The 15,751-nt window shown below is 36.1% G+C and overlaps 1 protein-coding gene and 1 long non-coding RNA gene across 6 annotated transcripts in view; both read right to left on the reverse strand.

The window, feature by feature from the left end:
• sima (HIF-1 transcription factor component sima) overlaps window positions 1-15,751 on the reverse strand; it is a 519,843-nt gene that overhangs the window by 220,700 nt on the left and 283,392 nt on the right. The gene's annotated exons all lie outside the window — the stretch shown is intronic.
• On the reverse strand, window positions 617-5,847 carry LOC141389256 (uncharacterized). The gene is made up of 2 exons (XR_012409011.1): window positions 3,855-5,847; window positions 617-3,574 (listed from the first exon to the last, which is right to left on the reverse strand). It is a non-coding gene; the product is annotated as an uncharacterized lncRNA (long non-coding RNA).

The raw sequence follows: 15,751 nt of genomic DNA on the forward strand, positions 1-15,751 counted from the left end.
GTTCATTGCTTATGCAAAATTTAGACTAAACAATTCTATGTCAACAATGAAGAATCATCTTTTTGCATAATTCCTGATTCCAATACATAATCCACAAAAGAAAAAAAAAACAAAAAATTCACCATAAAAACCCCAAACATAAACCACCTACATGGAGGATAAATACCAGTTTATTCACACACTCTTGAAAATCTTGAAACTGTGTGCGTGGGTATGTTTGAATGTTCGGTTTACATTTCCTTTTTTTGGCAATTTTATTTCATTACTTGGAGTATGATGAGGTAGTTGCTATGGCACGTGTAAAATCGACTACCTCGATCTCCTTCCACCATTTATCCTTCATATTTATAATGGAGGTGCTCTATGGCAAAAGCAGCAAACGATGTTGTTGTTATCTGCCTCTACTTCTTCTAAGGTGTAGAATTTAGTCATAGTAGATGACAGGATTTAAGCTTTTAAGAGCCATAAAAACATTTAAAGATTTTTGATTTTGCCTAATATGCTTGATATTGATGTCGGGCGCGCTGTTGGTTTGTCATCACCACGACCGAACGACCACCATCAGAGGCATAATGGTTTGGTTAGTTTTGCTTGGTTTCTAGGAGTTCCGGTTTCGTTTTTCATTTTTATTTTTTGTCTGTATGTATCTGATAATAGGTGTGTTTTTTGTTGAAATTTCATTAGAAAAATTATTGTTTTTCTTTGGTTTGATTTTTTTCTATTTCCGTCTGTTAGATCCGATGGTATTTTTATTTTCATTTGTCATGCTTGCCTATATATTTTGTGGAGATTTTCTTCTTTGGAAAACGCGCCTAAATTGCTGCCATAAAAATGTTAACTTTGTTACGTATACAGCAAATTTTGTTATCAAAGGTATTGTATATTTTTAGGCATTTTCCTCTGCACACAGTTAATGTGTGTGTGTGCGTAGCATACCAAAGAGCGGCAGTAACAGCAGCAGTGGAGATATGAAGGCTCAAAAGGCTCTGCGGGGTTTGAGTTAAATTTATGGCAACACGCGCCAGAGTTTTTTGTCGTTTTTTTGTTTTGATTTTTTTCCTTTTTTGTTTTGTCCTTTTAGGACAAAAGAGTATGGAGCTGTTTGTGTTTACATTTTTAGAGAGCGGAGAAATGTAGGCTATAGAGTTGGGAATGTTGGTACTTTCTGTCATGGAAAGAGTAGTTTCTAATAAATGGGTCATAAAATTTAAGTTTAGAAAATAAAATCATAAAAAAACCTGCGGAAGAGGCGATATTAAAGAATTTAATTTAGATAATTATTTTTATTGGATTAGTTTTTGGTGCATATTTATTGGTTTTAAATCAAACGGGTTTGACGTTAACACAATATAACATGTGCACTTCTCTAGTAAATTTTATTCTTGTAATGAACATAAAATTTTGTACCTGGGTCTCAATCCTTCGTCTATGAGAGGTTTAAAAATAAAACATTATACAAGGTAAGCATGTTTAAAGAAAAAAACTATAAGAAATATAAATAATTTATAGGTCAAGAAGGCAAATGTACAGCAAATACATTTATTATTTATTTTATTTATTATGTACATATTTATTCTCTTACTAATTTTATAGCGTGATACCAATAATATTTTATTTTGTGGTCCTGATTTAATTCACTACGTTCCCTCCACATAAGTACCAAAATATTTTTATTTTACATTTTTATTTATTTCCTTCTGTTTTCAAAACTTTTATTTTCTTTTTATGTTTATTTTTATCCCATAAACACTCAATACTGGTTTTCTACCACCTCTACCTCCTAAAGGTATACACTGGTTTCCATAACACAAGTGTCAATGACCGCAAAATGGTGAAAGTTCATTATTGTATACATACCCATCAGGCCAGGAGGAGGCAGCCAGACCGTCATCCCCTGTCACGGAACACACACAAAAAGCCTAACATGAAAATTCCTTTACACAAATGTATACCGACAACGAATCACCCTCTCACACAAAAAGAAAAACTCAAAGCAGCAGGCAGCAGTTAACCCAATTTCATGTTCATGTAAGAGAAAGTAGTTTTCAACAGCCTAAAAGGAAATCACCAGAAAAAAGTTACATAAGCCTAAATACACTCTCTCTCCCATTCTCTTTTTGTGAACACAAATAACTTTCGCTTTTCTACAGGAAATACAAAATTCTCTCCTCACCCCTCCTTAAAATATTTAGTTCAAGGTCTAGTTTACAACGCATGCCTATGCTCAGGGAATTACAAACATAGGCTTTGTTTATTACGAAAGGTGAGAATAAAACAAAATTGTAAAATAACAGAGACAAGAAATTGAGGAAAATACACAAAAATAAAGAATGTGTATACTTTTAGGCCGTACAAAGAAATTCTTACTCAAAGCAAATTGAGAGCATAGTTTTAGGCCTAAAATGGAATAAGGAAGTAAATGTTGAAATGAGAGAAAATATAGTCTTAATAAAAGTAAAGAGACTCTAAGAGACCCAAGATATTTCACTCAATTTGAGAATACAAAAAAATGCAAAATTAAAGAGCATATTTTTAGGCCTGGTAAAACAGATGTTGAAACATACTTTTATGAAATTAGAGGTGTATTCAGCATTTTGAAGAGTGTTAAGGGCCTGTGGCAACAAATGGTGTAGTATTTAAAACACTTTTTTCAGCGAGTTATCTTAGACAAAATCTTCTGAAGGAAGAAAGTACCTGCCAAAGGCCTTCTATAGGCAGAGATCCTGTGAAAGGTCTGCTAGCAGGTTTTCTATAGACATATAACCTTAAACAGACCTTTAACAGGTCTTCTTTAGGCAGAAGACCTTTAACAGGTCCTCGATAGGAAGAAGACGTGTTAAAAGCCTTCTATGACGGAAGACAATATATATTTTCTATAGACAGAAGACCTGTGAAAAGTTCTCTATAGACAGAAGACCTGTGAATAGTCTGCTATAGACAGAATACCTATAAAAGGTCTTCTACAGACAGAAGATCTGCGAAATGCCTTCTATAGACAGACGATCTGCGAACGGGTTTCTTTAGAAAGAAGACCTGTGAAAGGTTTTCTGTAGAGAGCAGATTCTGTGAAGACCTTTAACAGGTCTTCTCTAGACATAAGGCCAATAACAGGTATTATAATGTCAGAAGACTTTTTACAGGACTTATAACGAGTGAAGACCTTTTGACGATCTTCTATAGACAGAACATATATTAAAGGTCTTTTGTAGACAGACGATATGTTAAAGGTCTTCTGTAGACAGAAGATCTATGAAAAGTTTTCTATAGACAGAGGACCAGTGAAAGGTCTTCTATGACACAAGACCTGTTAAAGGTATTCTAAAGACAGAAGACTTGACAGAAGACAGAAGAATATCTGCTATAGATAGAAGACCTACGAAAGGTCTGCTATAGACAAAATTCCTACGAAAAGTCCTTTATGGACAGAAGACCTGCGAACCTCCTCCTATAGACAGGAGACTTGTTAAATTTCTTCAATAGTCCGAAAACTTGTTAAAGGTCTTCTATAGATAGAAGACTTGTTAAAGGTCTTCTATAACAGAAGACCTGTTAAAGGTCTTCTATAACAGAAGACCTGTTAAAGGTCTTCTATAACAGAAGGCCTGTTAAAGGTCTTCTTTAACACAACACCTGTTAAAGGTCTTCTTTAACACAAAACCTGTTAAAGGTCTTCTATAACAGAAGAGCTGTTAAAGGTCTTCTATAACCGAAGGCCTGTTAAAGGACTTATTTGACAGAAGACCTGTTAAAGGACTTATTTAACAGAAGACCTGTTAAAGGTATTCTTTAACAAAAGACCTGTTAAAGGCCTTCTTTAACAGAAGACCTGTTAAAGGTCTTCTTTAACAGAAGACCTGTTAAAGGTCTTCTTTAACAGAAGAACTGTTGAAGGTCTTCTTTAACAGAAGACCTGTTAATGGTCTTCTTTAACAGAAGACCTGTTAAAGGTCTTCTTTAACAGAAGACCTGTTAAAGGTTTTCTAGAACAGAAGACCTGTTAAAGGTCTTCTTTAACAGAAGACCTGTTAAAGGTTTTCTAGAACAGACGACCTGTTAAAGGTCTTCTATAACAAAAGACCTGTTAAAGGCCTTCTATAACAGAAGACCTGTTAAAGGTCTTCTTTAACAGAAGACCTGTAAAAGGTCTTCTTTAACAGAAGACCTGTTAAAGGTCTTCTAGAACAGAAGACCATTTAAAGGTCTTCTATAACCGAAGACCTGTTAAAGGTCTTCTTTAACAGAAGACCTGTTAAAGGTCTTCTTTAACAGAAGACCTGTTAAAGGTCTTCTATAACAGAAGACCTGTTAAATGTCTTCTATAACAGAAGACCTGTTAAAGGTCTTCTTTAACAGAAGACCTGTTAAAGGTTTTCTAGAACAGAAGACCTGTTAAAGGTCGTCCATAGACAGAAGACTTGTTAACGGTCTTCTGTAACAGAAGACTTGTTAAAGGTCATCTTTAACAGAAGACCTGTTAAAGGTCTTCTATAACAGACTTGTTAAGAAGTTAAATGTCTTCTGTAACAGAAGAACTGTTAAATGTCTTCTATAACAGAAGACCTCTTAAAGGTCTTCTATAACAGAAGACCTGTTAAAGGTCTGCTAGAACGGAAGACCTGTTAAAGGTTTTCTATAACAGAAGACCTGTTAAAGGTCTTCTTTAACAGAAGACCTGTTAAAGGTTTTCTAGAACTGAAGACCTGTTAAAGGTCTTCTTTAACAGAAGACCTGTTAAAGGTCGTCCATAGACAGAAGACTTGTTAACGGTCTTCTGTAACAGAAGACTTGTTAAAGGTCATCTTTAACAGAAGACCTGTTAAAGGTCTTCTATAACAGACTTGTTAAGAAGTTAAATGTCTTCTGTAACAGAAGAACTGTTAAATGTCTTCTATAACAGAAGACCTCTTAAAGGTCTTCTATAACAGAAGACCTGTTAAAGGTCTGCTAGAACGGAAGACCTGTTAAATGTCTTCTATAACAGAAGACCTGTTAAAGGTCTTCTTTAACAGAAGACCTGTTAAAGGTTTTCTAGAACTGAAGACCTGTTAAAGGTCTTCTTTAACAGAAGACCTGTTAAAGGTCGTCCATAGACAGAAGACTTGTTAACGGTCTTCTGTAACAGAAGACTTGTTAAAGGTCATCTTTAACAGAAGACCTGTTAAAGGTCTTCTATAACAGACTTGTTAAGAAGTTAAATGTCTTCTGTAACAGAAGAACTGTTAAATGTCTTCTATAACAGAAGACCTCTTAAAGGTCTTCTATAACAGAAGACCTGTTAAAGGTCTGCTAGAACGGAAGACCTGTTAAAGGTTTTCTATAACAGAAGAGCTGTTAAAGGTCTTCTATAACAGAAGACTTGTTAAAGGTCTTCCATAACAGAAGACCTGTTAAAGGTCTTCTGTAGCAGAAGACATATTAAAGGTCTTCTTAACAGAAGACCTGTTAAAGGTCTTCTAGAACAGAAGACCTGTCAAAGGTCTTCTAGAACAGAAGACCTGTTAAAGGCCTTCCATAGACAGAAGACCTGTTAAAGTTCTTCTACAGACAGAAACTCTGTTAAAGGTCTTCTATAGCAGAAGACCTGTTAAAGGTCTTCTATAACAGAAAACCAGTTAAAGGTGTTCTATAACAGAAGACCTGTTAAAGGTCTTCTATAACAGAAGACCTGTGAAAGGTCTTCTAGAACAGAAGACCTGTTAAAGGCCTTCCATAGACAGAAGACCTGTTAAAGTTCTTCTACAGACAGAAACTCTGTTAAAGGTCTTCTATAACAGAAGACCTGTTAAAGGTCTTCTATAACAGAAAACCAGTTAAAGGTCTTCTTTAACAGAAGACATGTTAAAGGTCTTCTTTAACAGAAGACCTGTTAAAGGTCTTCTTTAACAGAAGACCTGTTAAAGGTCTTCTATAACAGAAGACATGTTAAAGGTCTTCTATAGACATACAACCTGTTAAAGGTTGTATATAGACAGAAGACTTGTTAAAGGTCTTCTTTAACAGAAGACCTGTTAAAGGTCTTCTTTAACAGAAGACCTGTTAAAGGTCTTCTTTAACAGAAGACCTGTTAAAGGTCTTCTTTAACAGAAGACCTGTTAAAGGTCTTCTTTAACAGAAGAACTGTTGAAGGTCTTCTTTAACATAGGACCTGTTAAAGGTCTTCTTTAACAGAGGACCTGTTAAAGGTCTTCTTTAACAGAGGACCTGTTAAAGGTCTTCTGTAACAAAAGACCTGTTAAAGGTCTTGTATAACAGAAGACCAATAACAGAAGACCTATTAAAGTTATTCTATAGACAGAAGACCTGTTAAAGGTCTTCTAGAACAGAAGACCTGCTAAAGGTCTTCCATAACAGAAGACCGGTTAAAGGTCTTCTTTAACAGAAGACCTGCTAAAGGTCTTCTATAACAGAAGACCTGCTAAAGGTCTTCTATAACAGAAGACCTGCTAAAGGTATTCTATAACAGAAGACATGTTAAAGGTCTTCTAGAACTGAAGATCTTTTAACGATCTTCTATAACAGAAGACCTGTTAAAGGTCTTCTTTAACAGAAGACCTGTCAAAGGTCTTCTATAACAGAGGACCGGTTAAAGGTCTTCTAGAACAGAAGACCTGTTAAAGGTCTTCTTTAACAGAAGACCTGTTAAAGGTCTTCTATAACAGAAGACATGTTAAAGGTCTTCTTTAACAGAAGACCTGTTAAAGGTCTTCTATAACAGAAGACCTGTTAAAGGTCTTCTAGAACAGAAGACCTGTTAAAGGTCTCCTAGAACAGAAGACCTGTTAAAGGTCTTCTTTAACAGAAGACCTGTTAAGGGCCTTCCAGAACAGAAGACCTTTTAAAGATCTTCTTTAACAGAAGACCTGTTAAAAGTCTTCTTTAACAGAAGACCTGTTAAAGGTCTTCTATAACAGAAGATCGGTTAAAGGTCTTCTCTAACAGAAGACCTGTTAAAGATCTTCTATAACAGAAGAGCTGTTAAAGTCCTTCCATAGACAGAAGACCTGTTAAAGTTCTTCTATAAACAGAAAACTTGTTAAAGGTCTTTTGTAACAGAAGACCAGTTAAAGCTCTTCTATAACAGAAGGCCTGTTAAAGGTCTTCTTTAAAAGAAGATCTGTTAAAGGTCTTCTTTAACAGATGACCTGTTAAAGGTCTTCTAGAACAGAAGACCTGTTAAAGGTCTTCTATAACAGAAGACCCGTTAAAGGGTCTATTAGAGACAGAAGATCTTTTGAGGATCGTGTAGAGACAGAAGACCTTCTATGGGCAGAAGACCTGTTAAAGGTATTCTATGGACAGAAAACCTTTTAAATTTTAAATGTCTTCTATGGACAGAACACCTTTTAGGTCATCTATAGTTAGAAGATCTTTAAGGATATTCTGGTGACAGAAGAACTTTTATGGGTCTTCTATAGACAGAAGAACTTCTTGGGGTCCTAAAGACAGTAGACTATGTAAAGGTATTCTAGAGACAGAAGACCATTTAAGGGTCTTCTATAAACAGAGACCTTTTAAGTCTAATCTGTAGACAGGTCTTCTAGAGACAGAATACCTTTAAGAGGTCTTCTATATACAGAAGACCTTTAACAGGTCTTTTATTGAGAGAAGACCTTTAAAGGGTCTTCCATAAACAGAAGACTTGTTTAGGGTTTTATTAGTATCGAAAATTGTTCGGCCTATGGATGAAGTACTTCATATTATATTAAGCCGCTTAAATAAGTAAATAATAAACCATTTTCTATGGAACTCATGGCAACAAAACTTCCTCTTTAAGTCCCCCAAAATGCAAACTCTCTGAGTAAAAATAATCTGCTTCTATAAAAAAATCCGTTAATGTCGATGTAAGACGATTCACTGTGCTCTTTCTGTTATCTCTTTTAAAAGCCTATCTCTCAAAAAAAGAATTAAGTGTGTATACTTTTAGGCGCAGAATATTCTCAACTCATTGAATTTCATGCTCTTTTCTTCGCTAACAAAAAAAAAAAAAAAACAAAAAAAGTGACTGACAATACAATACACGTCACTCCATTGAGTAAATCGACTTAGTAAACTCTCATAGTATTATAGTAAAACACACACACACGAACGCACAAAAAGAAAATCATGGCAGACTTTTAGGCTTCAACAACAGAGGTATGCAATGGGGGATTTCCTGTTGTTTGTTCACGTTTAAGTTTGTTTTGATTTTCGGTATCTATACACGCAAAGAAGAGAAGAAAAAAAAACCGAATAAAACAGAGATACAAAAAAAAAATAAAAATAATCTGGGTTTGTTTATGATTTCCAAAAAAATTCCAAAAGGTAAATGTGTGTGTGTACATGTGTATGTATTTAGGCGTAGTGAAACAGCTGAGCTGTGTCGAGCCTTATTTTCCTACAACCAAATATGCGCCATCTCATTGTCTGCAACGTCGTAACAAACAAAAAAAGGAAATCAGTCAGAATGACGTGTGTATGAGTGGAGATGTTAGGCTCTGGGAATTTCTGTTGCAAAGTTGGTGGAAAGTTAGGCATTTAAAGGCCAAATATATATATTAAAGTCGGTTTATTAAAGCATGAGTTGCCTCCCTGTTCAGACACGTGGCACTAACATTAGCATTTATTTAACAAAAAAAAAGAAGAAGAAATGATTTCGTCCCTAACCATCATTATCTCTACGAACACGTCAAACAAGACATAGACGGAAGCGGAAAAGTAAAGAGGTTGACATGACAGTTGGTATGAATTACAATTCCCGTATTTATTTTTAGATTAAATTTGTTTTTGAAGTAACCAAAAATAAATAAATAAATAAAACTAGAATGAATACGAAGGGTTTATTTTGAATAGTAAATGGAATAGAATAGTCTTTTGAAAAATAGCCACTTTGTTGGTATTTAAGAAATGTGTGGGTATTGTGGAAGACACATAATGTATGGGGTAATATTTTCTTGTCCACTAAGATAGAAGTAAGCTGGATGTTGTTAAGCCGATAAGGGAGGGTATCTATGTCTTCGGGTTTTTTTTGCCCAAGGGTGGTAGAAGTTTTTTTTTCATTTATTGGAATGAAATAAAAATAAAAGTTGAATTTTAACACATTTTTGGTTTCTCACCTTTGAAAAGGGTTCGTTGTTTTTTTGTTGAAGATAAAGAAAAACTTCCCGCATTGTTTTATGATATTTTTTGACAATTTATTTCTTTTTTTCCAACAAAACTTAATTGAATTTTCTGCAAGTCTTACGGCTTCTAGGATTTCCGTAGCTGTTCCTTTCTCCGTTTTTTTCCTCTCATTTTATTAGACCGATTTCTATGAACATAATCGGATTTAAAAGCAATTTTGTGGGTTTATGGTACATAGTTTAAGGGATATTGTAATAAGCTGGGCATACTTTAAAGGTTTCAATGACTCTAATTAAAGAGATATCTCACTGTTTATAACATTTATTGGAACAAACCCCAACAATAAAGGAAAGGAAAATGTAATTTTTAATTTGTTATTGAAAAAAGTATAAAAAATATGAATTTTTTGCCGGCAGCTAAATGCCCTCAGCCAACGACTGTTTATTTTAAAAATAAATAGAATTTTCGTAGGTTTTAAAAGAAGTTGTGGAATTTTTTTGCCCTGATTTTTAGGCCTTCATGCGATAGGTTCCATAGACATTGATCATAATTATTACACTCACAGACCGGCACATCCAGAACAGTCTACAACATAAAATCCAGAATCGTTCATAAATTGCAAAAATACAACTTGGGCAGGGTTTATGGGAGATTCGGGACATTATCGAGTGGAGAAGGGAAAATAAAATTATTATGCTGTAACAAATGTTACAAACACTTCTAAACTTAAGTGTGGGAAGACTATTAAGGAGTGGCCGTACTAAATATTGGGTCATTTCGAGGTTCATATATCAGGAAGTTCTATCAGGAAGGTTCTACTACCAACAAAATATAATGTTATAGTCGTGATCAGAATGACTTTTAAAATACAGATAGCAAAAAATATGTTGCAAGAAATTTATAGTCGTTCGGACAAAAATTGACTGAGATATACATATAAGGGGATTTTTAAGTGAAATCAGACACTTTTTCAAGATGAGGTTTTTAATTTGCTTTATTTTTTGCTGTGGTAATGCTGCTCATTAGCAAAACAATTTAGTATATTTTCAGATTTTTTGTTTTGACTCACTGTTCCAGAGAGGACGCCCCTACCAGAATTAGAGGAGAGTGTCACAGCTCGCCAGACATAACCATCGTATCACCTGGTCTGACAAATGACGTTACCTGGCAACCCGACATTTCCCTTGGATTAGACATCTCCCCATAATTGTCTCCATTAGCAGACCACTCGATTTCATTACCTCTGAACGCCGCACATTCGTCAATCATAAGAAAGTTGATTGGCCGGGTTTCAGAGAGTTTACCAATCACCGCTTCAGAGAACTGCCCAATCCTTCTGATGTTCGGGTAGCGGAAAGGACGTTCCGCGCCACCATCACTTCTGCAGCCACTCGCCATATCCCTGCTGGTCGAATACCCGAAGTAAGACTAAACTTCCCAGCAGAGGCGACGGGATTAGCAAATGAGCGTGATGAGCTTCGCCAAACCAACCCCAATGACCCCAGAGTCAGGGAGCTGACACTGGAAGTTAACAGGCTGGTCGGCGAGCATTAGCGGAACAAGTGGTTAAATCATCTGAAGAGTTGCAACATTGGAGCCGGTATATGTGAATTGTGGGCAAGGGTTAAGTCACTCTCGAACCCTGGAAGAAGGGAAGATAGGACCTCAGTCACGTTTGGCGACGTTACGTTGACTGACCCGAAGAGGTGCGCAAGTTATTTCAATCGACAGTTTGTCGAGCAACCCGAGAGTGACAGGGCGAAGAGAAGAGTATTACGTCGCATCAGATCTCTTTCTGCCGAGGAGGAACCACCACAGTTTACAATGGATGATGTTGCCAATGCCATCAGGAACGCTAAATCATCCAAAGCGTTGGGCCCTGATGGAATCTCCATGGTAATGCTGAAGCAGCTGGATGTGCCGGGAGTGGAGTATCTCACTAAAGTTCTCAACTTGTCGCTATCCACCCTCATTGTTCCCGAAGTCTGGAAAATGGGCAGGGTGGTCCTACTACGGAAACCCGGCAAGTGAATCGTACAGGCCGATTTCGCTTTTGTCGCCCGTAGCAAAGACGCTTGAGGCCTTAGTCCTCCCCAGTATCCGAAATAGCTATCAAGTCGCCGATCATCAGCATGGATTCCGTAAGCAGCACAGCACGACAACTGCGCTGCACGCCATTACCACACATATTTGTCAAGGACTCAACCAGAGACGGCAGTGCGATAGAACAGTGATGGTGGCGCTTGACTTATCAAAAGCCTTTGATACACTCAGGCACTCAACGCTGTTTGAGGACATTTAGCAGACAACCCTCCGGCCAAGCTTGAAACGTTGGATAGTCAATTATATGTGTGGACGGCAGTCGTACGTGGAATTCAGGAACAAGAAGTGCAAACCCTGTAGAGTGAAACAGGGAGTTCCCCATGGTGGGGTGATATCTCCGGAACTGTTTAACCTCTACCTCTCCTGTATTCCGCCCCCTCCACGGCAACGAGATCGTAACGTATGCGGATGATTGCACGATCCTGGCGTCGGGTACCTATCCTGATGACATCCGTGAGAGACTGAACAACTATTTAACCGATCTTACCACCTTTTTCCATTCGAGGAATATGCAGATTTCCGCCACAAAATCAACAGCCACTCTGTTCACCACATGGACAGCGCAGTTTGGAAGAGAATTGAATGTTATGGTCGACCACAAACTGCCCCAAAATTTTAGGGGTCACATTCTACACTACTTTCAAGTCATGCGCGCACGCCACAGCTATCTGCGACAAACTGAAAAGTAGGAACAAATTCCTCAAGTCCCTAGCCGGCAGAACTTGGGGTGCAGATAAAGAAACCTTGTTGACCACATACAACGCGATAGGTTGGTCTGTGGTAAGCTATGCGGCGCCAGTCTGATCCCCGAGATTATGTGCTACGAATTGGAAAAAGATTCAAACCTGCCAGAATGCCGCCCTGAGAACAGCAACAGGGTGCCTCAAGTCTTCAGTGGACCATCTACATGAGGAGGCAAAGATTCTTCCAGTAAAGCAACACAATGAGATGCTTTCGTTGCAGTACCTGCTTGGATGTTACCTTGCGAGCCATCCCAATCACCATCTTGTGGGTAGGCACGTAAAGGAACAGCTATAAAAACAAACACTGTTACAACAACAACAACTAATGGACATGATGACTCACGAATTGAGTGTATAACTGTGTATTGAGTATATTTTGCCTATCGGCAAGTTGTTTTCCAAACGTACATCTAGTTCCATGAGGAGATATATCGGACAAAATCTTCGGGTACCTCACTCACAAACGTTCAACCTTTTTCGCTAAGTGCAGTTTCAAGGCTGTTCTAGGATCTTTCGAAAATGTAATGGAAGTTACTCTGGTGGTCATGTGTTTCGTGGCACCGTTTCTCTGAAGAGTTCGTTTACACAAGACATACTGTCGGCAAATACAACTCTGATTTACTGACACATACATACATTTGTCGGCTGTCTCCCAGCTGTCCATCATTTTTTTCGCAGACAGTCGGGTTAAGAAGTTTTTGACATTTTTCTTAAAATGAAGTGAGATATTAATTGTAATGTGTTGAAAACAAAAAACATGAACAAAAACAAAATATGGGAAGGGAAAACAAAAAGAAATCGACAATTTTCATTTATAATTTTACAACTGTTTTTGCAGTTGTCTGGACGCCTACGTCACACAGGTAAGTTTTGGGTTTTTGACAATCAATACATGTACTCAACTGATAGTAAAAGTAATGGTGATCTTTTTAGGAAAGTGTGCCTTTCTGTAAAAACATTTTATAGGCATTAAACGAAACAGAACCCCCCTCCAGAGTAATGTGGGCTTAAATTGTCTGCATATTTTTAACCACATCATTGAGCTAAATATAGAATCGGGTTGCACCTATTGATATTAGAGGAGTCTCCACTTGTCCTGTTAGTGATGTTCATGGGATTTTTTTTTATATCACAATTTGTCTTATGCTCAAATTGGTCCCTCAATTCCCAGATTTAAATAAAAAAACTCGAATTATAATTTTAATTGCTTGGGGTTTTCAAATACCCCTCACCATTAGGCATTACATCAAAAAATCATGCAGATATAAAGAAGATCTCATGACTTTTACGATATCCATTTTTTGGTATTTGACCTACTTGTTTCAAATGTATGTTTATGTATTCATGTCAATGTTTATCTTTTAAAACAATTTTTATGAAAATTGCAAACAATTTTATTACACAAATATTATTTAAATGTAATAAAAAAAAAGTTTTTTTGTCTATTGTTTTGAATCCGTCCCGTATAAGCCGTTGTATCATTTTTATAGCCTTAACAAAGCTAACAACAAGAATTACAACAATAATTCTAACAAGTGCTGTTAATAGCTATCCTCCATATGTGTATGTTCCAATGATTGGCTGCCTAGTCGACTGGGATGGCCAACTCTCAACAGTGTGACTCACTGTTGCGACTTTTCTTATCAGCAATAATTCGCAAATCTATGCAAAGATATTCGACGGGGTTACATTACGCCATTTATATAGAAATATTGGCTTGTTGTTTTTTGTTATACAAGCTGTGTTCTGCCATATAAATTTACATGTATGTATGTAATTTTTACGACAAATACGTATATATAACAATAAAAATGTTATTATTGGTAACATAAAGTATGCAAAAGCATGTTCTTCCTTTTTTCTCTGCCATTGTCTGTTTATGAGAAAAAAAAGGGGGTATATATGTGACCCCAGTCTGTTCACAATGATTGCATATGTTGTTGTTTAATTTACATGAAATATGTTGTTGTAGCCTTCATATTTACGTATAAGATTGATAATTCGAAGGAGTAGATCGATATGGATCATTTTGGAACTTGATCACAGTACTCTAAAACATTATGAGGTGCAGAGTTTGGACTAACCCCCTGCTTTTGTAAAAAAAATATTCTTCTCACACGAATTGTCAAATTTTGTAGATCGATTTACTGATTTTGAGCGCTGATTTTTAAATGAGGAATTCTTTACTAAATATGGAACACATTTACGAAAAATTAGGTCTGTATATCATCTGGGGGCAGAGCTATGGATGCCTAAATTATTACGAATATAGACCAACGAACAAACATTAGTTACAAAAACAGGGGGTAAATCGTTTGATCTGTTCTAAAGTTAATGTGGACGGAGAGAGTTAAATGAACTCAAAATTGTCTGAAACAAATTTCGCTTGGGGTGCACATTTTTTATCATATCATATGAAGCACATTTTTTATCATATCAAAGTGTATATTTTTCTCATTAAGCCAAAGCCTCAAAATAAAATAATATAAAAATACTAAAAAGAAAGTATTTTTCCTAATTAATTCCAAGTGTAAGCAACGCTACGCGGATTATTTTAACTTTTTACTTCACGGTAACTTTTTGTTGAAGGTCCAGAGACATTAAATTGGTAATTTGTTAAAATGCTTATAAATTCGGTAATTAACGATATTTTTCGGTAAGTTAGCGACCAAAAGAAAGTAGTCGTAAAGTTCTACTGATAGCGACAATGTTATCTACTTTTATTTGAACTTTTTATTCATAATTTTGCGTTTTAATTTTATCGACATTTGTCGTTAACTCAAAAAATGAGTTAGAGAATCGCACTACAGGAGTATTTCGTACAATTGAAGAAGAAGCTTAAAGTTTCCAGTAACAAACTATAAATAAATAAATGTTTACCCGTGAAATCTATCCTCAATAACGTCATCGTCGAGAAACAATGTCGTTTCCATAATAAAAATATTCATAACAACAATTATAAATTTTACATAATGGCGTAATTAAATTCCAAGTGCACACCAACTGTGTTTTGTCAATGCCTTTAAAATGTATTTTTTTAGAAAAAGGCACACTTTCCTAAGCGATGAATGGTGATACTATCCAGGTGTTACTAAACCATTATTTAAAATGTCTCATCCTCCTTCGTTGTGCCAAAAGGGGGTGGATGGGGAAATTCTAACAGTGCCAAATAACAACAGCTAAGGCATCCTCCTCACTGGAGTTATGTGAACAATTGTCAACGACTTTATGAATCAGCTGTGTGATAGGTTGTTGTTACTCAAGAAAAGAAATTGTTATCGGAGATAACTTAAAGGCACGGCAAATATTGCACAAATACATATTAAAAAAGAAAACAAAAACACTTACGAGGTTAAGACGAAACAGCTGAGAAATATGAAATACATTGATGCTAATTGAGCGTATACACAATAATATTTATATTAATATTATGTATACGATCCAAGATTCTAATTAATATAACTTATACGACCTGCGGAACAGAGAGAAATCCCTCGTTTATACTAAGAAGTGTGAGAAGAAATTTAAATATTACAGAATAAAAAATGGAAGCACAGTGGAGTCGCTATAATTCATAACCTGACAATTCGCAATTCTCCACAATTCTGCCTGTCCCTGGAAAACATGGCGATAATTCGTATAAGTTAGATGCATTTTGGTTTTTTCGACAATTAGCGTGAAATTCTACACCGATATTGAAATGTCGGCTCATCTGTGGAAATCTCCCTACCTTCCGAACAGATTGATATAGGTGCATAACCGTTTGGTTAAATGTATTGTAGGTAGAAGTTTTGATATTAAAAATG

The sequence above is a fragment of the Musca autumnalis genome, unplaced genomic scaffold (genome assembly GCF_047663935.1).
Source record: "Musca autumnalis isolate F117 unplaced genomic scaffold, ASM4766393v1 scaffold_1, whole genome shotgun sequence".
Taxonomy (NCBI): domain Eukaryota; kingdom Metazoa; phylum Arthropoda; class Insecta; order Diptera; family Muscidae; genus Musca; species Musca autumnalis.